This window comes from Adiantum capillus-veneris, chromosome 26 (genome assembly GCF_014529385.1).
Source record: "Adiantum capillus-veneris isolate H3 chromosome 26, ASM1452938v2, whole genome shotgun sequence".
Classification (NCBI taxonomy): domain Eukaryota; kingdom Viridiplantae; phylum Streptophyta; class Polypodiopsida; order Polypodiales; family Pteridaceae; genus Adiantum; species Adiantum capillus-veneris.
Window position 1 is genome coordinate 22,632,835 of NC_140956.1, and position 19,634 is coordinate 22,652,468.

Here is a 19,634-nt window from a genome sequence, read left to right on the forward strand (position 1 = left end):
TCTGCTTGTAGGGATAATTGTTGAATTTTGTAAACCTTACCGCTAAGCACCTTAGTCCGCAAGCATGGCAAAGCACCTCAAGCCTGGGTAGTGTTCCCACAAGCACCTCAGACTTCCTAGTCGGCAAGCACGACAAGCACCTAAAGCACCTTAGTCATCAAGCACGACAAGCACCACAAGAAACTTAGTCATCAAGCACGACAATCACCTTAGTCAGCAAGCACCTTAAGCTTGGGCCGGGTTCCCACCTCAAGCTCAGCCCTAGCTTACCTAAGGTCAAAGGACTTTTTAACACTAACCTTTGGAGGTCTTTAATGTAGCTAACCGCAAGGTCTTTGAGCTCCATTAGCTAGCCTTGCTCTTTGACATACCATCTCTCATTTGGACCCCTTTACCATTGTCCTCGTGTTGAGATAGATCTGAAAGCACATGTCTATCACTACAAAAGGTTCTTCGTATTAGCGACGCTCACACAGCGACGCTCAAAAAAAAATTTCCCGGCGTCGCTATGAGCGTCGCTATAAGCGTCGCTATGAGCGTCGCAAATTTATTTGTAAATTTGCGACGCTTATAGCGACGCTCATAGCGACGCCAGCTGGGGTAAAAAAAATAACCGAGCGCGCCCAAAAACTCAGATCTCAGATCTGAGTTTTTCGGCGCCCTCAAGCAAAGAGCAGGTAACGCTCTCCCTCACTCTCTCTCTCTCTCTCTCTTTTCTCTCCACACACACACACACACACACACACACACACACACACACACCACACACACATACGAGGAGAGAAGGAGAGCCAGGTATGCTCCTTCCCTCTCCTCATTCTCATGTTCCCTTCCCCTCTTTCTCTCTCCCTCTCTCTCTCTCACACACACACATACACACACACATAGTGTTTTTGAGTGAGAGAGAGAGAGAGAGAGAGAAGAGAGAGAGAGAGAGAGAGACAACAAAAACAAAACAAAAACGCACACACATACATAAACAAAGAATGCACACACACATTGAGAGAGAAAAAGAGAGAGAGAGCATGCATAAACAAAAAACGCACGCATTGAGAGAGGAAAAGAGAGAGAAACATGCATAAACAAAAAACGCACACATTGAGAGAGGAAAAGAGAAAGAAAACATGCATACGATCCAAAAAAACGCACACACATTGAGAGAGAAAGAAAGAGAAACTAAGGGCGCGTCGTAGGAAACTAATTAGAATTAAAAGACCTAAAGATCTAGCCGACGAGGAGTTGAACTGAAGACCTATTATTCAAGAGGGAAATGGCATAATCAATCTATCATACTTGGCATGGGTGATAGAAAGGTTATACCTTTTATCTCTTTTTATTGGCACACACAATCCACACATGCGCACACACACAGGAAGAAGAGAGTTATAACGTCGTAGGAAACTATCTTAAAAGACGTTAAAGATTAGGTTATATGTAGACTTACATTAAATTAGATTTAGGTTTATTTTTAACTAGATTTACGTTTATTTAAGCTAGATTTAGATTTACGTTATATTAGATTAGATGCGGGTCTCCATAGACTGCGATGCCTGCATGAAGCGGGTGAAGAAAGCCCTCAATGGAATATAGGGTATTGCTACCTCACTCATGGTGGGCTCCGTCGATCCAAAAGTACTGGTGAAATGTCTTCAGAAGATAGGGAAGAAGAGGATCTTCAGGGCGACAAGAGTCACTACATCCCCGACACAATGACCATCTAAACAACCTCTAGTCATTGAGACTTACGTTAAATTAGATTTAGCTTTATTTTTAGTTAGATTTACGTTTATTTAGATTTACGCTTATTTACGTTAGATTGAGTCCACGCAAGAATTACTTACGGTTTAGGGTTAGAGTTAGACGAACAGTGAAAAGATGTTAAGATGAAGTGAAGTGCTACAGCTAGAGAAGAGGCAAAGGGATTTTGTCCACTACATGCAGTATCATGTAGACGTGGGTGTGTAGATTTCTTGTACCCACAAATATAGGTATTGGACAATAAAGACGAGATTAAAACCGGTTGGTTCTGACTCCGTGCACCTCTAGACCGAGGTGTGCGGGGATTGGACATGACTAGAGAATGTGAGGTAAAGAGAGAGAGAGAGAGAGAGATAGAGAGAGAGATAAGACGAAGAATGCCAATAGATATACAATAAGTTGTCTCCAGGTTATAAGTTTTTATACCTCATGATGAGATAGCCGGACGAGATGTGACCGTCCAAACCGAAACACCTATCTCTCACGAGGTCTTATTTCCTTGTAATCAATGCAAGCATGCTGTGCGACGGACATGACGTGTTTCTTTTGCAGCAACGTTCGCGAATTTGGCGAGTTCGATCCATCTATTATAGATCGAGTTGTTGCCAATTATAACTCGTCGGACTCTGACGCTGGCCAACAAGCAGCAATCTTGCAAACCCAATAGACGTAATCGCAGGCGCATTGGTCAAGCAGCATATGTGAGGCCACAAGATGTACCCTCTGACATCTCGGGGGATGATCATGCAGAGCACATTCCCAACGAGGCAATGTTTGAGCCCGAGATTGATGAAATGATCGAGACGATCATGGATTCAGAAAGGCTTATCTATGATGATAGAAAAGTGAAAACGCGATACGTCATTGTATAATGAGCAGACACGTATGTCTAGATTGAAAGCACTCCTGGTTCTTCTCAACATGCAGGCAAAGTTTGGATGGAGTGGACACTAGCGTCACAGCGCTTTTTTCAGTGATCTATTACAATTAGTTTACTTTAATAGAACTCTAAATGTAAATGATCTGATAGATTTTTACACGACTGTATCATATTTTTATGTTGTGTAGATTGCTGAAAGAGCACATTCTACAGCTGACAATGTGATGCCAGATTCCCGAGATGAAGCAAGAAAGATTTTTGCGAAACTTGGGGATGGATTACAATTCTATCCACGCTTGTCCTAATGACTGCATTCTTTTCAGAGGGGAATATACACAGACATGGAGAAGTGTCCGAAAAGTGATTCCGAAAAGAATCGAGTAGATCTCCACGGACAAAATTCCACAAAAGGTTTTGCGACATTTTCCTTTGCTTCCTCGCATCAAGCATTTCTTCGAATGTAAGTCCATGGCCGCCCTAGCATCATGGCATGAGGATAATAAATCTTCGGATGGTGTGCTACGAATTCCTGCAGATTGCGCAGCCTGGAAACATATAGATGGAACATGGTCGGATTTTGCCAGGGAAGCTCGAAATTTGCGCTTAGCCTGGCTATGGATGGCGTAAATCCATTTGGTCAAAGATCAACATCTTACAGTGTATGGCCCGTTGTCATCGTCAACTACAACATTCCCCGTGGTTGACTACGAAGAAGGGGCACCTATGGCTAAGCTTGATTGTGCCAGGGCGATATAAAGTGGGGAATATGGATGTGTATCTTCGTCCACTATTGGAAGAGCTACAACAATTGTTTGATTGGCATAGAGGTGGTGGATATGAGCCGACACACACAGGACGACAGAATGCTTTGATCAGAGGTATTCTAATGTGGACCATGCATGACTATCCCGGGCTAACAGAATGCTCAGGTGATCTATTGACACTCCTCACTCAGACACTGTAAATCTTGTTTTTCCCCATAGTTGATCTATTATCATGTGTATACATGCAGGGCTTCAAACAAGCGATCAGAGCATGTGTTCACATGTGACCTAGACTGAATGCACGTAGGGCACCCTCACTGAAGAAGCAAATCTACGAAGGTCATCAAGCGTATCTTCCGGAGAATCATGTGTTACGCGACGGCTTTTTGGGAAGAGAGCCACCAAGGATGTCTGCACAAGCATGGTTAGAGCAGAAGGAGATGTGCGATGACGGATTGCCTCCAGGGATGAAGAGACTATCTCTATGGTACGAGTTACCATACTGCCCCGACTCGTGATCAATCACTTGCTCGATCCAATGCACATATTCAGAATGTGGGTAATCTACTATGGACCCATTTGACCGGCAAGAAAGATACTTTGGGAGCCAGAGTTGACCTTAGAAAATGTGGATCGTTGGAGCAATATTGGCCGCTAAACAGCGTCTGATGGATCGATAAAACTTCCTAAAGCACCATGGATTTTCACAGGACCCAAGAACGCAAAGTAAAAGAGGCCATTCGATCTTTGCGGACCCCACTGGCGTAATGCACTCGCTCCGAACGTGTTTTACTAAAGAAGAAAGCTTACCGGTTTGAAGTCACACGATTGGCATAAAATGTGTCAGGTACGTTCATAGTGGACTTTAATATCATTGCATAAAATGTGGACTTAATATCATTGCTGCACATACTTTACAGTTTATTTTACCGGTTGCCATTGAGGATGTTTGTCTCTCGACATCCGTAACACAATCTACAAACTTGCAAAGCTGGTGCAATGGATCTCACAAAAGAGATCGACGTAGACCCATACCATTCGCCAAACTAAATGCTGCGGAGCTTGTGTGCATGTTTGAGAAACATTTCCTACTACAATACTAACCATTCAGGTGCATCTTCTTGTTCACATAGTTGATGAGGTGGAAATAGCTGGCACAGTTCATTCCAGATGGATGTTCTTCTTAGAGCGTTTCATGAAAACGCTTAAGGGATATGTGCGTCAAAAGGCACGTCCGGAGGGTAGCATGGCAGAAGGTTGGTTGGTATCAGAGTCCCTAGTGTACATTGGAGAGTGGCTAGACAGATTTGATAAATCCGGGACACGCTATGGCGAACCATAGATGATGAGCGCATATCTGGGATTTCATGTGCAATCTCGTGTTGAGAAGAAGATGACGGAAGATCTAGAGGCTAAAATCAACCGATTTTGCATGCTTCACAATCCAGTGATGCAAAAGTGGATTTCACAATATGAGGATGCAAAGCAAGAGCGACAAAGGGCACGAATCGAGTGGAGACGGGAAGACGACCACCGATGCACTATCCAGCGGTTCTGGAGAGCCTACCAACCTTCATGAGCTTAAGATGGTTGCACAACCAAATTGAAAAGCGCACAACAATGCGGTGACGAAGTGACTGAAGAAGAGTGGGGTACTCTCGGGGTGCGCGACCAAGGTAAGTTTTGCAATGTACGACTAGCAAGTGACTTTATTTATAAACGTTTGAACGGCCATCATAATCTTTGTTCGTTGTAGTATAAGTCCATACACAGCAGCATGGTGTAAAGGTCGACATTTTAGGGTGGAACGAATCGACAAAAGCGTTTTACTCAAGATTCCACCACCGATCCCTCCACACCGCCTCTGTTCGACGAGGCTCTTTACCCTCCCCTTCTTTGCCCGCCCCACACCAGCCAGCATCGCCATCTACGACCAGGTTTGCACGGCTGACTGTTCCTAGAAGCTACACACCTCTACCTACTCCGCCGGGAGCCACCCCACTCGACACTCCTCGCTTCGGCGCCCAGACGCCGGTGAGACACCTAACGTCCGTACCCCCATCGACACGCCGCTAGAGACCCCTGCCGGGACACCCAGGTTCACGCGTCACCGGCCAGAGGGCTTGCCTTACTCCGTCGACATCAGCGGCGGCCATCATCATGGATGATGACGGCAAAGAAGGTGATCTCGGGCATGCGTGTTTTGCTCTCAGCTGTTTAGACACTATATACTAAACAAATGGAGTGAAGTACCAAGTGATTTAAAAAACAGAGTCATCAGCATACTTCATGATGAGTTTCCCGTTCCAACACGGGATCAGCGCTTCAATGAAGACCTAGATGAAGTTCGAATGCGCGGAATACTGCAAACACAAGCGTTCCGAAGTCAAAAAGCAATCAAGAATGGGTGGAAAAGGCCAGATTGGCTGGCCAAAGAAGATTGGAAGAATGCGAAGAAAGCAGCGCGCGAGAATCCCGACAAGTGGAAGCAACAAAAGGATGCAGCCAGAGCGCGAGTAGAGGCAGGGAAGCTCGCACCACTTGGGGAGCGGTGGATGGGCATCATTTGAGGCCGATTTTGTAAGTCTTTTCACATTGCTCTTTATGCATGTTCGATAGTTTAGGGTTTATGAGTTTTTTATTTCTAACATATGAAATCTTTGTATGTTTTGACAGTGGTCGATGACAGGACGTGATCCCACACCGTACGAGCGCGAGTACGCAGGAAGGAAGGGCTTAAACGCCCTGACGGACATTCTCAGTTCTCGCGGCGGCATGGTTAGTATTAAGGTTTACTCTTTTTAATTTTTTGTATTGTTTTATAAATGACGTTATATGTTTATATTTACTGAAAACTGTCTTATTGTCTTTTTTGGCAGAATCGGACAGATACGCCGCTTGGACGCGATGAGACGTCTGATTAGACGACGTCAGTTTAGCCGTAGCTAGATAGCATTAGTTTAGGGTTTCTTGTAGCTTATGTATCATGAGACGGATTTTATACGTCTTTTTTGAACCTGTATATTATTACATTTGTCACCGCAATTCCTTTTGCCAATCAATTCTTTATGCCTATGATGTTGTACAATTGTCATATTACATTTGCCAATCAATTCAGTTTGCCTATGATGTGTAAAATTGTCAATTTTGCAACAATGCGTCTTGTGGGTGACTATTTTGGGTCTATTATCTACTTTTGCACTTTTTTTAAAAACTGAATCAAGTACAATATGGTTGATGGGTGGCAGGGCATTCAATGCCCTGCCACCAAAAAAATATTCTCTCAGGCGTCGCTATAAGCGTCGCTATTTATGGCTCTGTAGCGTCGCTATATGCGTCGCTATACTCTTCTGTGAGAGCGTCGCTATAAGCGTCGCTATAGGCGTCGCTATGAGCATCTCTATATAGCGACGCATATAGCGACGCCTATAGCGACGCTCTCGTAGCGACGCTGTTAGCGACGGTTTTAGCGACGCCGGGGGTTATAAAAACCCAGTGTATTTCCGTCGCTAACAGCGTCACAAGAGCACACAACCTCTTGTAGTGTATATTTCTAACCCTTGTTCCCGTTTATTCTCCCACATTAAGTGATCGGTTTAATATGAGAAAATCATTTGGGTTGGTTAGATATTAGATTTTATGACATTACCTCTCTCTTGAAATCATAGTCGTCCTCAACTATGAGGTAGAAGAGATAAAGTCTTAGTCATTAGTCAATCTTTCTTAGCGGGTAGAGAATCCCTTTTGAGCCCAGACATCTTTCCAAGATGGATGACTAATCCATTTTGTGCTTGGGAGACATACTTGCCACAAGCATGTCTGCTCGTTAGTCCATTTCATTCTCCCAAGTAGAGTGACAAATTCTACTTGGTGTTTGAGAGACTTCGTCATCACAAACATGATTCTAAGCCCGGGGAGGTCACCTAATAAAAATGTAACCTATCACGTGAGTTCAACAGAAGGGTATTTAAACTTCTTGAAACTTACAAAAATATATATACAGAAGGGCATTATTTTTTCGAATTTGGAAAAGACTTATAGATTTTAAAAGAAAAGGGTACATTATATTCTTAACAAAATTCACAGATAAGGGGTTTTACAAACATGTTTTTGAATGCAACGTGACATGGTAGTTTTACACATAATGACCCCCCCCCCCCCCCCCCCCCCCCCCCTCCACTAAGAGATTCTAAGCATGCATAGATTAAATTTGTGCATAATAGAAAGAGAACTAGTCTTATAAGACAAAAACATTGGTCATTTAAAAGAAATTTTTATATTTGCTTACTCTAATGTAGCATTGTAAGCATTGACAAGGTTCATACTATCCTTAAGCTGTATTCCTTGCATCCATCTAGCATCTTCAAAAGGATAATTTTTGAACTTAATAAGATACAGCCAGATAATTTTACCATGTCGTAGTACCTTGTCTTCATGCCAAAGGATAGCTTCGGGTTGTGGCACCTCTTCTTGGTCTTTGATTTTGGGAGGGTCTTCAATAATTGGTTCACTTGGTGGCTCTCCTTTGTAGGGCTTAAGTAGGCTCACATGAAAAGCATTATGTATGAGCCAATAGTTGGGCAACTTGAGTTGATAAGCCATCTCATTGATGGGCTTAAAGATTTGGAAAGGGCCATAGTATTGAGGCGGTCCGGGGCGGGCAACAAGAAGAGTGGCCTCTAGACACCCTTCAAGGCTCCCGTGCTGCTCAATGGGGCTGGGGCACAACACAACACAAACCAAAACAACAAACCCACCGCCAAATCCCAACTACACAAGGGGCACCACCTAGTTTAAGAGCGAACTAGGACGCAAAAGAGGAGAATCGTTAGAGCAACCACAAACAAGCAAGGAATTTACACTAACCTAACACCAACGGAATACTTCTCACACACTAAAACCACGAGAGAGAGAGAGAGAGAGAGAGAGAGAGAGAGAGAGAGAGAGAGAGAGAGAGAGAGAGATAGTGCTCGGGCTGCTTTGAAACGTATCGGCAATGATCAAGCAAACACAACTATATATTTAAGAAAGAGAGAGAAAGGGGAGGGGGTGCTTGTTGCATTAATACCTTCTTACAAATCTGTCATGACAAATCAAGGTGAGATTAGTACTTGTTCAACATAGCTTGCGTAAATTTCACCACAACACATCACAAGAAAAGCCACCCCAATCACTGTCTTAAGGCCAGGGGAGTCCTCTCCACCCTGTCGCCCTCTTACAATATGTGGGATTTATGGCTAGATTGATGACAACACCAGAGACAAGCTATCAAGAACTTAACAAAAAAAAAACAAAAAACACCAAGACACTTACGCATCATTGTTGTCCATTACTTCACGTTGGAAGGGAGACAAAGTATCCAAGCTTAGTCCAAAAAGACCATATTAGGTAAAGTGGGAAAATCCCAATTCCCAGGTTGGACAACTTTCAATATATCATGTATAAAATATAGAGATTTTGTCAAAAATTTGAGTTTTCTTAAGGTCTCATTCCACTTTATGCACATACAATACACAATGAAAACAACTAAAATATCATGGTTTCAATCAATTGGATTATTAGGAGAGGAGTATATTGCATCCATTATCGTTGTCTATGTTCTAATGTCCTACCTACAACTTATCTCAACATGGAGAGCTTGGTTTCTAGGTCCACCACTTGTCCAAGTTAATGTAAAAGTGACTCAAGGTTCACAACTTGTGAAAGCAAGGATCCATTGAGGAATACAATCCACTTGGCTATTTTTCCTTAATTTATTGCATGTGACATTTAAGCAAGGTCCACTTCTAATCTATAACTTCTTAATTTGAGGCATGGGGCATACATAAAATATGTAAGCATATGCTCTATTGCCTCATAGGAAGGTTGGTTTCAAGGTGCACTTATCCATGCTAGCCTATCTTGGAGAAATGATGGAGCTTTCTTCTCTCCTTGTTTCAATGGAGACTAGCTTGGACAAGTGGTGGACCTTTGCTTCTCTCTATGTTTCAATAGAGTTAGCTTGGACAAGTGGTGATCTTGGAACAAAAACCCCATGTAAAACATATCATGGGTATTCCAAGTGATTAGAAAGATTACCATTTAAGATATAACCTTATAGGTTGGACAACTAGATCTTGGCTTGGAGAAATGGTGGACCTTTGATTCTCTCCATGTTTCAATGGAGTCTATCTTGGAGAAATGGTGGAGCTTGCTTCTGTCCATGTTTCAATGGAGCCTAGCTTGAACAGTTGGTGGACCTTTGCTTCTCTCTATGTTTCAATAGAGTTAGCTTAGACACGTGGTGGATCTTCAAAATAAACCAACTACTACTATCAATGTTGCCTAGCTTGGACAAGTGGTGGAGTGTTTCTCTACTCCATGTTTCAATGGATCTTAGCTTGGACAAGTGTTGGACCTTAAAACAAAAACCCCATGTACAACATAGAATGGATTTTCTAGATTTCAATGGAGTCTAGCTTTAACAAATGGTGGAGCTTGTCTTCATCCATGTTTCAATGAAACTAGCTTGGACAAGTGGTGGACCTTGTAACAAACCCTCCCATGTACAACATATCATTGGTTTTCTAAGTGATGGGAAGGAATACCATTCAAGATATAAACTATAGCTTGGATAAGTAGTTGACTTTAAAACCAAATTCATCATAATACAATGAAATACAGGTCAGCCAATTCTAATCTTGAGACCAAACCTCCCATGCTATTAGAGATAATATATTGGATAAGTGGTGGACCTTCTATTATTTTCCCATGCCTAGTTTAGACAACCGGTACACTTTGCAGCTATAAAGGTTGGACGAGTTGTGGAGCCTTGTTTCTATCCATGTTTTAATGGATCCTAGCTTGGACAAGTGGTGGACCTTGGAAAAAAGCTTCCATGTACAACATATATGAGGTTTTCCATGTTTTAATGGAGCCTATCTTGGACAAATGGTGAAAGCTTTCTTCTCTCCATGTTGATTTTGAAACTACCTTAGACAAGTGGTGGAGCTTTTCTTTTCTACTCTTCATAATACAATGAAGTATATGTTGGTTACATGGTGAATCTTAAGGCAAACCTCCCCATTTTACTAGAGATGATAGGTTGGACAAGTGGATCAACCTTCTATCATTTCTCCATGACTATATTGGACAATTAGTAGACATAACATCTCTCTATGTTGTCTAGAGATGAGCTTGGACAAGTGATGGACCCTGCTCTCTCTCCCCTTGGTTTACTAGTTTGAAGACTCAGTATATATACTTTCTTAGATCTAGCTTGAACAAGTGTGTGGACCTTGCATCCACAATCTTAATTCAGTATAAAAAAGTATATGAAAAAATAACATAGGAATCTTGGTTTGAAGTCAAGCAATTAGGTTCCAAATGCACATAATAATATATTTTCCACCCATATTAAAAGAAAGTTAAATATGCAAATAATAATATATTTTCCAAATGCACATAATAATATATTTTCACCCATATTAAAAGAAAGTTAAATATGTTATTACCAAATTGACAAAGTAACGTCCAAGAATTATATCTTTCCATCTTGTCAGATCTAAATCTTCATCAAGGCGACATGCATGTATACATCAACTTTCAAGCCATTCAAGAATACATGCACTTAGATTCCATAGTTTTGTTTTCAAAGTCTTTTAGATTCTAAAACTCTTTCACATAAAGTATGTAATGACAAAATTCTTGAAGCAAACATTTGTGCCCAAGAAAAAGATCCCTCTCACAATTTAAAGTCCATGAATTCTCTGATCCACACTTACAAGTTTTATTTTGACATCAAACATCAATTCTTTCATAGTTCCAAATAAATGCAACCTCGATATGAATTGACAAAAAATGAATTTCTTTTACTATATGACCCAACATAGGCCCCAATCAAATAAAAAATGAGTCCCCAAAAATTTGGTGCACTCTAGCAATACATCAGAGTCCCTTACAATAGGATGCACTCCAATAGTACATTGAAGTCCCCTTAGAGTAGGTGGCACTCCATTCAAGTGTTCATAAAATTGACACACCTTTTATATAAAAAAAAAAGACTATATCAAATTATACAAATGTTGAAAGATACACACTAGAATAAAAAAAGCATCTTATAGCCATATTTATTCAATGCTTTCGTGTTGACAAGTACACACCAAGGACATAATTTGTCTCAGAATCACTATACTGATTTACAATTGTGTTATATGTATAGACTCTCTTATCTCTTGCATACAACCATCCTACCAACCATGGAATTAATGGTTCTCTGCAAGAAGTTTTGAAGTTGCTCGGAAGTTTGCCTCCACATCTTTGGAAATATAAGATATGTCCCTGGCATGTTCCACATCACCCTATATGGAGTGTCATCAAAAATTAAGGTATTGTTTGCATCCAAATCCTCAAATATCTTCCAAATATCACTCAGATTTTTGTGATAAACCCTTGTAAATCCTAACATGATATTTGGATTTTGTCAATTTTTGTACTCATAAACACCTTGAACTTGGTATACTGCTCAGGAAAACACTTTTGTGTGATGCGTTGCACCCTTGTTAAGTTATAGCAACTCCATATCCATAGCTCAAAGTATTCAGCACAAAATCCAAAAAACTTTGTGCGTCTGGTCGCGCACCACATGATAAACTTCATCTTTGTCCTCCACAAGTCGCATGTGTTGAGCCCAAGATGGCATAGAATCTCATGTTCATTTCAACTGTCTTGAGAAGTAACCCCTCTAGATCCAAGATAAGTACTCTTTTGATGTCCTTGAAAGCAAGTGGTAGGTGATAAGGAGGTGATTCATTCCTTGGACAAGGTCTTGGAGGAGGTTGGATGGGTAATTCAATAGTTTTCTTCATTTATGCCAGCAATAGCCAATCATTTTTCTGTAATGGTTCTGAAATTAAAGAACAAGAACACTTAATGCAAACACAACAATAGACATGATTTTTACATTGTCTACCCTAAGGTTTTATTAGATACCAAAATCCATCTATGATCTACTCATTAATAGAAAGAAAGTCAAATTAAAATCCTGACTCTTTTTTATGCTACACTCTCTCTTAGTCTCAATACCATGGAGTTCAACTAGATTTAAGTCAACTAATAACTACTACTTGTTGTTAAAGGTATGCTTGAAGTGTATAAGGCTTAACCAATGCTCTAGTGTAGAATGGGTATTTAGGTCTCAAGGTCTACCACTTATCCAAGCAAAGATCCATTTAGATATGGAAAACCCAATTTTTCTTAATATAATGATATAGAGTGGACAATGGTGAATCCTGAGACCAAGCCACTCATGCTACTAGGGATAATAGGTTGGACAAGTGGTGGACCTTGAATGTAAACCCCCCATGTACAAAGTATCAGGGGTTTTGGGTATTTCAATGGAACTCTAGCATCTTGGAAACATGGTGGAGCTTACTTCTCTCCATGTTTCAATGGAGTCTATCTTGGATAAATGGTTAGCATCATTCTCTCCAATGTTTCAATGGAGCCTACCTTGGACAAGTGGTGCATGTTTGTTTCTCTCTATGTTTGAACATATCTAGCTTGGACAAGTGGTGGACCTTGGAACAAAATCCCCATGTAAAACATATCATGGACATTACAAGTGTGAGAAAAAAATACCATTCAATATATAACCTTATAGTTTGGAAAAGTGGTGGACCTTAACACCCAATTATTATTAATATAATGACATAGAGTGGACAAGTGGTGAATCTTGCGACCAAACCTACTAGGAAAAGTACGTTGGACAAGTGGTGGACCTTGAATGCAAACCCCCCATGTACAAAATATTACTCATGCTACTAGGAAAAATTTGGTATTAAGGTCCATGTTTCCATGGAGCCTAGCTTGGAAAAGTGGTGGACCTTTGTTTCTCTCTATGTTTCAATAGAATTTTCTTGGACAAGTGGTGAACCTTGGAACAAAACCCCCATGTAAAGCATGTCATGGGCATTACAAGTGGTGAGAAAAAATACCTTTGAAGGTATAACCTTATAGGCTGGACAAGTGGTGGACCTTAGCACCCAATTCCTCTTATTATAATGACATATAGTGGAAAAGTGGTGAATTGTGAGACCAAACCTACTAGGGATAATAGGTTGGAGAAATGGTTGACCTTGAATGTAAATCACCCATGTACAAAATATCATGGGTTTTGCGTATTTCAATTGAGCCTAGCATCTTGGAGACCATGGTGGAACTTACTTCTCTCCATGTTTTAATGGAGCCTATCTAGGAGAAATGGTGGAGGTTCCTTCTAATGGAGCCTAGCTTGACAAGTCGTGGACCTTTGTTTCTCTCTATGTTTGAATATGGTTAGCTTGGACAAGTGGTGGATCTTGGAATGAAACTCCATGTAAAACATATCATGGGCATTTCAAGTGGCGAGAAAGGATACCATTTAAGATATAACCTTATAGGTTGGACAAGTGGTGGACTTTAACACAATATAAATGACATAGAGTGTACAAGTGGTGAATCTTGAAACCAACCACTCATGCTACTAGGGATAATAGGTTAAACAAGTGGTGGGCCTTGAAAAAAACCCCTAGAGTGTTTCAATGGATCCTAGCTTGGAAACATGGTAAAGCTTGCTTCTCTCCATGTTTCAATGCAGCCTATCTTGGATAAATGGTGCAGCATCATTCTCTCCATGTTTCAATGGAGCCTAGATTGGACAAGTGGTGGACCTTTGTTTCTCTCTATGTTTAAATAGAGTTATCTTGGAAAAGTGGTGGACCTTGGAACAAAAACCCCATGTAAAACATATCATGGGCATTACAGAGTGGAGGAAAAAAACCCATTCAATATATAACCTTATAGGTTGGACAAGTGGTGGACCTTAACACCCAATTATTCTTAATATAATGACATAGAGTGGATAAGTGGTGAAATTGGGACCAAACCTACTAGGGAAATAGGTTGGACAAGTGGTGGACCTTGAATGTAAACGCCCCATGACAAAAATATCACTCATGCTACTAGAAATAATTTGGTATTAAGGTCCATGTTTCAATGCAGCCTAGCTTGGAAAAGTGGTGGACCTTTGTTTCTCTCTATGTTTCAATAGATTTATCTTGGATAAGTGGTGTACCTTGGAACAAAACCCCCATGTAAATCATGTCATGGGCATTACAAGTGGTGAGAAAAAATAACCATTCAAGCTATAACAATATAGGTTAGACAAGTGGTGGACCTTAACACCTAATTCCTCTTGATATAATGACATAGAGTGGACAAGTGGTGAATCATGAGACCAAACCTACTAGGGATAATAGGTTGGACAAGTTGGTGAACCTTGAATGTAAACCCCCCATGTACAAAAATTATGGGTATTGGGTATTTCAATGGAGCCTAGCAACTTGGAGACATGGTGGAGCTTATTTCTCTCCATGTTTCAATGGAGCCTATCTAGGAGAAACAGTGGAGTTTCCTTCTCTCTATGTTTCAATGAGCCTAGCTTGGACAAGTGGTGGACCTTTCTTTCTCTATATGTTTAATAGAGTTAGCTTGGACAAGTGGTGGACCTTGGAAATGAAACCCCCATTGTAAAACATATCATGGGCATTTCAAGTGGTGAGAAAGGATACTATTTAAATATAACCTTATAGGCTGGACAAGTGGTGGACTTTAACACATTATTTCTTCTTAATATAATGACATAGAGTGTACAAGTGGTGAATCTTGAGACCAAACCACTCTTGCTACTAGGGATAATAGTTGGACAAGTGGTGGACCTTGAATGTAAACCCCTCATGTACAAAATTATGGGTTTAGGTATTTCAATGGAGCCTAGCTTGGAGACATGGTGGAGATTGCTTCTCTCAATGTTTCAATGGAACCTATCTTGGAGAAATGGTGGATCATCCTTCTCTCCATGTTTCAATGGAGCCTATCTTGGACAAGTGGTGGATGGAGTTAGCTTGGACAAGTGTGGGTCTTGGAACAAAACCCCTTTGTAAAACATAGCATGGACATTACAAGTGATGAGGAAAAAATATCATTCAAGATATAACCTTATAGGTTGGAAAAGTGGTGATGGACCTTGATAAGTGGTGAAGGATACCATTTAAGATATACCCTTATAGGTTGGACTAGTGGTGGACCTTAACACCCAGTTATTCTTAATATAATGACATAGAGTGGATAAGTGGTGAATCTTAAGACCAAATCACTCATGCTACTAGGTATAATACGTTAGAGAAGTGGTAGACCTTGAATGCAAACACCCCATGTACAAAATATCAATGGTTTAGGGTTTTCAATGGAGCCTAGAATCTCGGAGACATGGTAGATCTTGATTCTTTCCATGTTTGAATGGCACCTATCTTGGAAAAATGATGGAGGTACTTCTCTCCATACTTCAACGGAGCTAGCTTTGACAAGTGGTGAACCTTTGCTTCTCTCTATGTTTGAATAGAGTTAGCTTGGACAAGTGGTGGACCTTTGCTTCTCTCTATGTTTGAATAGAGTTAGCTTGGACAAGTGGTGGACCTTGGAATGAACCCCCGTGTAAAACATCTCATGGGCATTTCAAGTGTGAGAAAGGATACCATTTAAGATATAACCTTATAGGTTGGACAAGTGGTGACCTTAATACATAGTTCTTCTTAATATAATGACATAGAGTGTACAAGTGGTGTATCTTGAGACCAAACCACTCGTGCTACTAGGGATCCTAGCTTGGACAAGTGGTGACCTTGGAAAAAAGTCCCCCTGTACAACATAGATGTTTTTTCATGTTTTAATGGAAGAGAGATTCGACAAATGGTGGAGCTTGCTTATCTCCATGTGGATTTTAGAACTAGCTTGGACAAGTGGTGGAGCTTTGCTTTTTTTACTCTTCATAATACAATGATGTATAGGTTTGTTACATGGTGAATCTTAAGGCCAAACCTCCCATCTTACTAGAGATGATAGGTTGGACAAGTGGTCAACCTTCTATCATTTCTCCATGCCTATAATTAGACAATTAGTAAAAACTACATCTTTCTATTTGTCTAGAGCTGAGCTTGGACAAGTAGTGGACCTTGCTACTCTCTTCCCTTGGATTATTAGTTTGAAGACTCATTATATATACTTGCTTAGATCTATATAATTACTCATTAGTTAGGTTACAAGTGGGTATGTAATTTGTTAGCTTCAAGGGACTTTGAATATTGAATAGTAAGACCAAGTGCTGGTTTGAAGATCTTTTGCTTATCTAAACTAGACTCTAACTCAATAATAAGTTTTCATAAGTTCCACGAATTGTCCTATCTAGGCTCCAAAAGAGTCTTAATTGGTTTGTGCTAGATTATAACTTCCTTGATGGGGTAGAATCCTAGAAAAATGAGGCACTATAAGTTTTACCTTAGCTCAAATGGATTTTTTCACTTAAACTCGACTGCAATTTGGCTATCTAGTCTTTGTCTCGATGGAGTTAACACTAGATACATAGTAGTGATTATTTAAGCTTCATGTCTCTTCACTTGATCGAGATATGAGACCATACTTTCAAGGTCACCACTTGTCTTACCTAAAGACCAATGTGAGACATGGGAGCAAGAAAGCCATCCGATATTGTTTTAAGGACTATTACATAGGCAATCAATAACTTAAGTAAAGAAAAAAAACTTGGATCTTTCACAATTAATAACTTAAGTAAAGCCAAAAAGACTTGGATCTTTGACAGTTTTTTTTCAAACTAAAAAAGCACAATCTCATGCTAACAAAACTATAAATCACAATTGAAAGTTTGAACAAGAAAAAGATCAACAATCTTAATAAGACGGATACTTTTCATTTCATTTGATGATTACAAACTAAAATAAAGTCTCTCAAGAAATTGATAAACAAAAAATGTAGGTGACTGCTTCATTATTTTGAGCAAAAATATCAAAATCTCTATTGATTGAGCTCCATCTAGTAGTATCCTTTGTAAGATCCTGCAAGAAGGAATAAAAAGAAAGATTTGTTAGATACCATGCACATGAGTGTTCAAGCATGTGTATCAAGAATATATGACATGTCACTAGTACTTAGGGTTGCTTTCTATCCAGCCTTAGAAGATTGTTCTCAGCTTTCACCTTATTTATATAAGCCTTTGCTGTGGTTGCCTTCAAAACTCCTTTTGTGTTACAACCCAATTGCCTAGCTAAAGTGGTCAATTGTGACGCCTTCATGCTTTCAATGGGTGTACGCTCCTTTGCCAAGATCTCTTGTATTTGGGCTTTCTCATTTCATTGCGGTGGCTTGTGTCACTTGCATCTTCAATGATAGTTTCATCTCTGTCACCTTTTGCAGGTGGTATTTCTTCTTGTAAAGAACACCTTAGCTGACCAAACATCATTTTTTCTGCTTCCAATACTCCATGATTTGTTTGTATTCACTATCATTTGTCACTATAGGTTGTCCATAACGATTAGAAGCAATAAATCACGCACATCCATTCTCTCATCAAGCTGAATCAAGTATGGCAGTAGCTCCTCCAAGAGCATATTGTCAACCATCTTCTCAGCATCAAATTGTGGTGGAAAAATGCAATGTTTTGCTGGTGAAATACATCCCTTGTAAGGAGAGTCATCAATAAGCACTTCTTTGTGGATCACATTCAAACCCCATGGCAATTTTGGCTAGAGGCTTGAACATTGCCTCAACGTTTGGATTGTCGGGTCTAAACAATTTTTGAGTTTGAGCGGTGTAGCAAACATCTTGCGACCAAATTGCAAAGAAAGGCAATGTATCCTCAGCTAAGTTGTTTAGTGCTGCAAGGATTTGATACACATTATTCCTAGTAGCTGTCGACCAAATTGCAACATTAAACCTTTGTAAAATAGTCTTCAAGAATTGGATGCAACCTGGCCTGAGTATAATATATCTTTTTGAATCCATTTGCACTGAGTTGTGGTGTGAGGATGGTTGAGGGGAACGTTTCAACAATAGACCATTTAAATCCAATATAATTGTAAGCATGGATCTCTCAACATCTACGCTACATGACGTAGTACCAATTGGCAATAGCTCGTGAGTGACTTTTCAGTCCTTTTGATGTATGTTGCATTTTTTTGAAGCATCGATTTCTTGGTTCTCATTATTGGAAGCTTACTCAAGTTGCACAACACTAGACTCTAGTATAGAAATATCATCCATCTTGGGCACTTTAGAAACCAAGAATCTATGGATTCTATAGTTGTTGACTGTAACCATAGGAGCGTTAATCCATCCCAGTTTGTGAATCTAAGAAAACACACACACAAATTGTATCTCAAAAACCACTAAATTTTATTCACCATATTTATATGTAGAACTCCTAGTAAGAAATTTATTTAAGGTAAAGTCGTTGTTAGAATCCTTGCAACCATTTTCAGCATTCGTACACCAAACACCACTTGTCTAAAATACAATCTACTAACTCAACATTTTCCATCCTACACTTTATTAAAGATGAGTACTTAAAGTGAAACTAAAAGCCACCCTTGTTGAGGAAACATGGATACAAGGTCCACCAAATGTCCAACCTAGACTTACAAAAAATAATTAGAGATTTGGCTTAGATTTGGATTCAAAGGCCACCACTTATTCAAGTAAGATAACTCCGCTTGTTTAAGACAGTAATGTTTGAAGCCCCACCACTTGTCCAACCTAGACATTGATTAAATTTTTGTAAGATTTATCACAAATCTAGAGTAGAATCAAGATTCTATGGGCCAAGGTAGTCAAATATGTTAGACAACACACAAAGCATAAGAGCACTCTAGATTCTCGTTGAGCATAAACTAAACAATAATCAAATGTTATATTCACTTGAGATTTCATCCATGAAAAATGAAAATGATGCATGTACTTGAGATTTCCATCCATGTACAATACTTTACAATGTCAAGTAAAGTTATAGTCAGCAAACAACTCTTCTCCTGCTTCAACTTGACAAATAGTCTCAATGCATACATGGCCATATTCTTCTGACTTGATGTGTGAAGAGGTGCATTTATGCCAAGGTGGCAAATTTGGATCAAATGTATAGCGTACGTTGGGACAGACACTTGTACTGTGAGAACTATTTATATAGCCCGACACGTTTCCTTCTTCTACACAACCAATAATGTATGATTGATCTTCCTCTTCTTCTATGTTTGGATCCTCTAGAAGAGAATATTATAAGCTCATGGAAATATTTTGCATATCTTTTTTCCAGTCTTGAAATCTATACTTATGCCCTCCATAGTTTAGAATAGTCAAACCACTTTCCAGGG